Below are 562 nucleotides of genomic sequence, written 5' to 3'. Positions count from 1 at the left end.
ATAGGGATGGTCGATAATAACATTGTTACAAACGTGTAACCTGAAACTGTAGTTACAGCTAGCAGATTTAACCGGTTGTTTTTGGAACCGTCTCAAAATGTCACAAGATGAAATRAAAKTTAGTTTGGGTTAGTTGKAAGKTCGACATATTTTTTAAAAGTATTTTTTGGTGGKACCAAAATTAACTCGGGKAATWCTTCGAACTMTATAAAAAGCATCTGCAAAGAAATTATTTTTAAACGTTCATTMATTTTYAAATGAAAATTAGATTTTTWAGCATTTTTGCAAATAAAGCGTATATTTTATTTAATCAGTTTTTATTTATATATTTTATCTTGTTTAWTATCAGTTYTTTGTTTTTTAAGCAGGTACTTCTGACCCATGGTTGGTTTTTGATTTTAGAATATTTTATTTTATCTAAAAGCTTTAGTTAAGAATTATTCTTTTAATAAACTAAATCATTATTTGTCATTAGTATTTCTACCATCATCATCATTGCGCATGTTTAATGAAATTTTTTCAAAGTAACATGTTCCTTTTGGAACCTTTTATATTTTGTGGG

This window comes from Dendroctonus ponderosae, unplaced genomic scaffold (genome assembly GCF_020466585.1).
Source record: "Dendroctonus ponderosae isolate FM_Combo_2020 unplaced genomic scaffold, Dpon_F_20191213v2 Dpon_F_20191213_6, whole genome shotgun sequence".
In the NCBI taxonomy this organism is placed as follows: Eukaryota; Metazoa; Arthropoda; class Insecta; order Coleoptera; family Curculionidae; genus Dendroctonus; species Dendroctonus ponderosae.
The sequence above is the reverse complement of the archived record's forward strand: the minus strand, read 5'-3'. Positions refer to the sequence as shown.